Source organism: Pinus tabuliformis, chromosome 9, assembly GCF_031772625.1.
Source record: "Pinus tabuliformis cultivar Carrire ecotype Pingquan chromosome 9, CPIR1, whole genome shotgun sequence".
NCBI lineage: Eukaryota > Viridiplantae > Streptophyta > Pinopsida > Pinales > Pinaceae > Pinus > Pinus tabuliformis.
Genome location: NC_142307.1, coordinates 1,495,654,119 through 1,495,661,818, shown reverse-complemented (window position 1 = coordinate 1,495,661,818; position 7,700 = coordinate 1,495,654,119).

Below are 7,700 nucleotides of genomic sequence, written 5' to 3'. Positions count from 1 at the left end.
ATGGTACAAAACTTGACTTCTTCTTCTGATGATTAGCTTCATGCATTTTGCCTCGATCTTGATTCAAGTTGTAGGGTTGTTGATGTTGTTGGTTAGTAACTAAAAGAAAGCTTTATGAGTTTTGAGTTTCTTTGAATAGACTCAAAATCAGGTGAATTCCACTTTACTTTGACTTGAAGATTTTCATTCATATTCTGAAATATGAATTTTTAAAAATTGACTTTGAAAAGTCATTCATCCATGGAGTTCACTCCTTAATTCTTCTGATGACCTGGAAAAACATAGTATTTGCCTGCAATACAATATTAGACAATGGAGGAAGAGAGGTGTACAGTCTCTCTTCTTCCAAGAAATATGAAAAATAATTACAAACAATGCTTGAAAAACATGTCCAATGATGATATACAAAGAAAATGTATTTGTTTTACCCCTTGAGGAATGGTGGCCAACCTAGACCTCCTAGCGGTATTTTGTTCACAAAATCTTTGTTTTATGTCAAATTAGGGTGATTCCAAAGCCATGTTGAAGCGAATTCATATGAAAACTTACAGTGTAAACATTTCTTCAAAATTATTTGAAATGATACACTAAAAATGATGAAGAGTAACATGTTTTGATAGAGTTTCTTGTAAATTTTTTACTAGACCAACAATCACTATTTAGAGTGTAACATTTTCGTTAAATATCATATTGATGTGATTCCACTTGGAGATTAAATTGGATTCAATTTTGTATATACATTAGAAATAGGTTTTTAAAATACTTAGGTTTGATATGAAAAATATGGCTGATGAACAGACCTAGGAGGCAGAGTTTTACTATGCTGATTTGAAGACATGCAGTCATTGAATGTGACATAACGTTTTCGTTTAACCTCAAAATGGGACGATTCAAATTGTTTATTGATATAGAATTGAATATATATTTCCCATGTAAACAAGTTTTGAAAACAACATTTTTTGGTATGTTAAATATGCCAATGAAAAGTCAATACCAAGAATTGTCACTATGTAGATTTTTCGATAAGTAGTTAGTATTTTGAGCATAAAATTTCCATATTATATCGGATTGAGGTGATTAAAATTGATTTGGAAACTATATTCTAAGGGCTATCGTCTGTATAAATATCATGTTAAAAGGTTTCCATTAGACCCATCATATAAAGTCTCTACTAACTATGTCCTCAAAATTTCACTTGAGACCTAGTATTTATTTTGATCATATCATTTTGATTTGTGATCTAAATTGAAATTTTCAAAATATATTTAAAAACTAGCCTGAGATATCTTGTTTGAAAACATGCTTTGAAAATGATCCTACATGTTGCCATTAAATCCTTCTAAATGAATATTGAACAATGATTTGAAGAATTTATTCATGAGAGTTTGAACAAAAAGTCTTATTATGAACTCATTCTACCTATTTATTTATTTATTATATTCTATCCTACTCTATTGTATAAAAAATAAGTCATTCTCTCAAGTATAAGAGAATTTCCAATGCATCCATTTGCGTAACAAGATCATAAGTAGACTTACATCCAAGTTTGAAAAATATATCTTAATGAATGCTTGGACATGAAAAATTAGTTGATTATAAATATTTGATGTTAAAGAATGTTGAAAAATGGAGTGGTATAGTGGAATAATGACTAGTTGAAACCAAGTTTTGAAATGATCTTTTTTTGTTTGGTTATCCTTAATTGTCATATCACAAAGTTCTTCTTGTGGAATATGTTCAAAATCATGAATGCACAAGGGATCATATGCTAGATATTATTGAATTTCTAGATTTATTGTTTGAACTTCATTGCATGTGATCCATAACGCATTAATATCCTTACAAAGATAACTAGAAGAAGCTTCTAGGTTCTCTTCTTGTGGATCCTCTTCATGGATGCTTTGTTCCTCTTCTATCTTTTGAAATGAAGATTCATCCCTAGTGACCATTCTAAATTGTGGACAAGGGTTTAAGAAGATCCTTGTGGTGGCGTACCCTCCTTCTCTAAATGACTTATTTAACATCATATTTTGTAGATCTTTGTTTTGCAAATGGATTTTGTAGTTAGTGAGTTTTTATTAGTGGTTGGGGGTTTTGTTTTGGGATCTACCTTTCTAATTTCTATATCTAAGCATGAATAACCATAACTAAAAAGCTTAATCTTTGTTCTTTTTGCCATATTTTTTTTTTTATCTTCCTATTTGACTCTCGCTAAGTATGCTTCCCCGACAATGGTGCCAAAAATGTTGGGTCAATTTAGTATGCAAATTAACACAAGTATTTAATTATCAATTCGGGTTTGTAAGCTTGGAAGCATGTCCAAAGTATATGGATTTTAGCTGTAGTCAATTTTAGAAGATGAAATATAAAGATTGGAGGAAATTCCTATTACAGATATAAAATCTAATTAAGTAATTTCTTATTCACTTATGTAATATGTGTGGCATGAGGCTCCTAACTTAAGAGAACTAGTTTGTCCTTCCCTACAATATTACTTCCATGAAGATAAATCCCAAATCACTAATTAAAAACAGTTTATGATGTAGAAGGTGTAAGAGAAGAGGCTCCTAACTAAGGAGTCCATATTTTCCTTCTTCACACTTCTATTTTATCATTGTCACCATTTCTTTAAAACTAGAAATTTAAAAATAACTTTAAACAAGGAAAAGAGGATTAATTTCAATTATAGTTCCTGATTAAATACAAGGAGAATTTAACTTAAATTCTTGTTTGTCCTTTCATATGCAGCTTAGAATTAAACCAATATTCATCCAGCAATCAAAATAAATCTTTACACATCAAAATACATCTGAAGCAAAAACTAGTTTATGAATTTTTATGTTAAATTAACCAAGAACTGCACTTAGTTTGGTGTGGGTGTCGTCCACCCTTTCCTTGCACACTTGAAGTAATCGCATCTAAAAGAACTATAGTCAATCACTGAGCATGAACAACAAATGAAAATGAAACAGGTTGTTCAATTAACATTCAGTCTTCAAAGAGTCTCGATATCATATTATAGAAATTTTACCTCCCTCAAGCCTTCAATGGTCTTGGCTTAAATAGAGAAATAATAAAAAAAATTGACTAAAATGCCTTTAACAGAAGTATCTATTCTAATCCCATCTATCTTGGTTGAATCCATCCATTCAGTTATACAAAATTTTGAAAATCCCAAAAAATACTAAATTTGACCTATTCCTATGATTTCCTAAAAGAGAGGGCATGTTTGACTAGCGTTGACCAGGCATGATATAGCTTGGTTTGATTGAACCAATAGGTACACGTCCATCCTTGGTACCCAATATTTCTATATCTATGCTCAGATCGTGCCCAAGTGTCCTGAAAGTATGACTTCAATGGAGCCATTACGGGAATTTTCAATTATGTCCAAAAATACACTTAAAACCCAAATTTTGCAAAAATATCTAAAAATTGAAAAACCTAATTTATATACCTGAATATGCATAAATTGGTCAAAATACAGTGTATATGGATGGTATATGGTTGAGAATTATGGAAATTATGTGTATTTTAGTAACCAAAATTGATCAAAATCGAGGGCCAACAACTACACTTTCTATACAAATGCTTGCCTAGAAGGTTTAGGGGGGCTATATTTGCAAGGGAATAATGTAATAGCTAATGAGTCTAAGAAATTTAAATATCATGAGAAAAGCTATGTTTTTTATGATATTAAATTGGATGAGATGATACATGCATAAAAAATGTGGCATCATTATTTGTTAGGAAAGAAATTTACCCTTATTACTAATCATATTAGTTTGAAGTATGTTTTCATCCAACTCGACCTAAATTCCAGATAGACAAGATGGATTTTTGTCCTAAGCGAGTTTCATTTTGATATCAAACATATCAAGGGACATGAGAAGAAAATGGAAAATGTGTTGAGAAGAAGTCTAAATCAACAAGTAGCTGAAATTTTAGTCAGCCATGAAGAAAAACATTTTGTGGAACAAATCAAAATAATAATGTTAAAGGATCAGGTATATGGACATATATAGCAAAAATTGAGAATTGGAGTGGGTCAAAAAGAAAAATATGAATATGCATTTAATAAAGATGAGTTGCTAACATTAAAAAGCCAAATATACTTTCTTGATGTGCATAGACTCAAGCAGTTGATTCTAGATGAGCACAACAAAATACCCTTGCCAGCTCATACAGGGTACCATAAAGTTATTACAGCTCTAAGAAAGGAATTTTATTGGCCATGAATGAAAGGGGAAGTAGTTGAGTACATGAAGTGTTTAGAGTGACAACATGTTAAACTAGAACATTGATACCTTTTTTTTTGTTAAATCATTTTCCCATTCTCGAATATAAATGGGAAGTCATCTCTTCACATTTCATTACTAGGTTACCTAGAACTAAGAAGAAACATGATTCTATCATGGTATTGGTGGTAGAAAAATTAAGAAATAAAACCCACTTTATACTAGTTTACACTGCCTATAAAGCAATTCATTATAAATGAATTTTTTCAGATGGAAGGGGTATCAAAAACCGTCATATCAGACCCAGATGCAAAGTTTACTTCCAATTTCTAAAAAACACTATTTGCAGTGATGGGCATGCAACTGAATTTAAGAATTGCCTATTGGTGGGCCTCTAAATTATACACAAATTAAGGACCATCTGAACTTTCTTATGCACATGAAGGCTATAGTAAACATATCCTTCTACACTTAATAATTTTTTTTTAGATTTAATATGTTCATTAGGAAGGTTTAAATATAATTTCATATTTGTGCCTAATATTATTTATTTTGTAGAATATTGTGAGAGTATTGGGTAGATTATGAATATTTGGAGGAGATAATCAAGGGACTTTCTCCCTACTACAGGAGGATCAATATTGGATAATAAATCAACAAAATATTATGAAATTGTTGCACAAATTTTGGAGCTCCAGTGATTGAGAAAATCTAGGAATGCATTCCCTGTCATTTAACGTAAATTCCTAGTGTTGGGAACCAGATCCACTATTTGAGGGATTTTGGTGGGCAAAACTTCCTCATTTCAAGGGGAATGGCTCCTCATCATTTTGTATAAGTATCAATTCAAAATTTTCCTCTAGAGGCATGTATTTTTTAGTCTTCTTATGGAGAAAAGTTGTATTTTCGCAGCTCCACTTTCATTTCTGGCAGGGATGTACTTATATTGATTCAAATAATGAAGATTGGTGCCATTTTTAGCTTCTAAATCTTGTTCTCCTTCATAGGACTCTGATTTTCCTTGAGTTTGTCCATCCCAAGAGCCTCAGAGCCCTTTTCTATAATTTTATTTTCCTCTTTTTACTTCTTATTCACATGCATCTCTTATTCTTGTTTTTCCTTTTTCTGCATTTAGTATTGATGATTATTTTGTTATAGGATTGGGTTAAATAATTGAAGTAATCTATTTTCCAGGTTATTCACAAATTCACAATAATGATTCATCCCTAAAATAGCTTTGAAAATTCATCTTCATCATTGAGATACTTGGATTGTGTTACTAGTTCATGAATCTAGAATTTCTAGAAGTCCTTGTAGGAAAATAGTAGTAATGTTTTGCTATTTTTTAGAACATCTTAATGAGATTCCTTTGAGTTTATTCCACTTGTACTAGGTCATAAACAAATTCATGTTAATAAATCAAATTACCCCAATGCATTTGCACTTGATAAGGTTAGGAATTTGATAAGTTAACTAGCTCACTAGTTCTCGAATTTCCAGATTTTAGATTAGCAATTGATTCCACTTGGAGTGATTCCACTTGGTATTTTGGAGTGATTACACTTGGAATTAAGACCTAAGATATCCTAATTAATAAAAAAAATTGTCCCATAGAATTTTAATTTTATTTAATTGATCATTCAATGAGTTATCGCCTCCTATAGCAATTTTTTCTTCTCCTGTAGCAAATTTGTCCCTTCCTGTAGCAAACCTGTAACACCACTTCCATCGTCAATTTTGATCCCTACTACCACTATGGCTTAGTATAGAATAAAGGCCTCCAACAATGATTTTATTATGCGGGGAAGCTCCTATTCCACTCCAACCCTTCCTTTTACTCACTGCAAAAACATAGTAGACTTAGTTTCTTTATCACAAGTATGATGCAAGTAGGTTACTAATTTACAAGCAAGTGTACATTAGGTAGATGGTACATGCAATTCTAATTGGTAGTTTGATGAATTATTCAAGATAAAGTAGCTTTATTTCTGCAAGTATATTAACCTTTGTCCTTTCATGAATTGATTAGTTAGCATTTACAAGTTGAGCAAGTAACATTTACATTTCTTGCAAATAGAGTAACATTTCCATTTTGGCAGTTAGGTTAGGATTTGATTTCATGACATTCACTCCATTACATCAAATCAACAAAATAAAGACACATTTTTATCTACACATATAGTGTTGAAACCTCTTAAGTTTGTACAAAACTCGGGTTAATAATTTAAGTTGGTAGCCTTGGGAGTTGCAACATTCTTGTTGAAATATTGGGGCTCATCACTTTTTGGTGTCATTGTCGGGGAGGTGTCAAAGTACATATTTTTTCTTCCATAGTTGATTCATTTCTTTTAGTTTCTGCAACAACAAAAATTTCATTAGGATATTTCATTTCAAAGATAGAAATATTGTGTTGCATCAACTTTCTTATTTCACAAAAACCCACAAAAAAATACTTCTCCAACACCAAACCCGCCCATTTGATAATGTGGTGCAGTAAGAACCACATCATCATACACTTTTTAAGGAAGAAGAATAATAGGTGGTAGAGAAGGTAGAGGAAATGGATGGAGATGATGACAATGAAGAATATCCTCTTGCATTTCCCATTCAACATATTGATGTCATTGTGCATATGAAGAACATCCTTCCATATTTCTTTCCCAACTTCCATTGTATGAAGTCAAAGGATCTAGAAACCTTTCTCTTTGAATTTCAAATCCTTTGTAGATATTATGGTTACTTACTAAACACTCAAAATTTGAGATTTTTTCTGGCAAAATTGAAGGATAGAGCTCTTAAATGGTTCATGAGTTTAGAGATTGTTCAATAAGATTGTGGAATGATATGCAAAATATATTTCGAGAAAAATATAAAGATCGCGATCTTAAGGAAGAAATATTTAGAATGAATAAAAAAGAAGATGAGAGCCTTGAGGATATAATAGAGTGGTTCATGTATAATATTAAGAGGGAAAAACTACATGATTTAGGACCTAACACACTAAAAACCCTCTTACCTAGAACAATTAGGGATGAGCAGATTGATCTCCTTAATCTCACGAGTAGAGGTGATGTATACCAGATATCATTTGAAGAAATTTGTGAAGCATGCGAACACATATCAAGAGGAAGGGGAAGAGTAAGCCAACCAGTATCAAGATCGGTAAGTCAAGCTAAACTTGGAAATTTTCTTGATAACTTAAAAAAAAAAATTCTTAGCAATCTAAGAAAACAAGTAGAAATGTTAAGAATGCAAGATGAAGAAAAAGAATATATTGGTATTTGTGTTATCCATGCAGAATCACATGTCTTTAAATATGGCCCATCATTACCAAGGTTGAAGGAAGTTTACAAAGAGGACAATGGAGCAAGTCAATCACCAAAGAAGATATGTTATGTAGCTCCAAGAAGACCATGGCAACCTAGTCAAGCTGATATGATGCAGGAACCTAATTATTAATTT